Source organism: Pinus tabuliformis, chromosome 7 (assembly GCF_031772625.1).
Source record: "Pinus tabuliformis cultivar Carrire ecotype Pingquan chromosome 7, CPIR1, whole genome shotgun sequence".
NCBI lineage: Eukaryota > Viridiplantae > Streptophyta > Pinopsida > Pinales > Pinaceae > Pinus > Pinus tabuliformis.
In genome coordinates, this window is record NC_142293.1 from 1,026,318,199 (window position 1) to 1,026,318,678 (window position 480).

The following is a 480-nucleotide window of genomic DNA, read 5'->3' on the forward strand; positions in this document are numbered from 1 at the left end:
CATCTATTGGATTTTATGCTTGTATTCATGATATTATTTGCATGTGCAGGTGTCCAATCACGGAGATCGTGGGGATCGTGACCGACCGAGGCAAAGGAACGAGAGCGACGTCTCTTCTATGAACATTAGCATTGAAATCCAAGTACGTTCTCACCATCCACTTTTAATTTGCAATTAGGAACTTGCGTGATAGCATTGTTTGATTGTTGCTAGACCCGGTCTGGGCTGGTAGGGATCGTCTCTGTCCGCAGAGAGGATTTACCTCCACAACACCAGTGGTTCCATCAAATGGCGAGACATGGAAACCCCAAGCTTGCTAGGCTTGGGCGCCAGGGTGCGACATGGAAAGCCCCGAGTCTCCGCAGGCTTGGGCACTGTCGGCTTCGGTCGTGGCACGACATGGAAACACCAACTTTCCCCAGGCCTAGGCGTGACTTGGAAACCCCCAGTTTCTGGAGGCTTGAGCGTCGGGGCGTGACT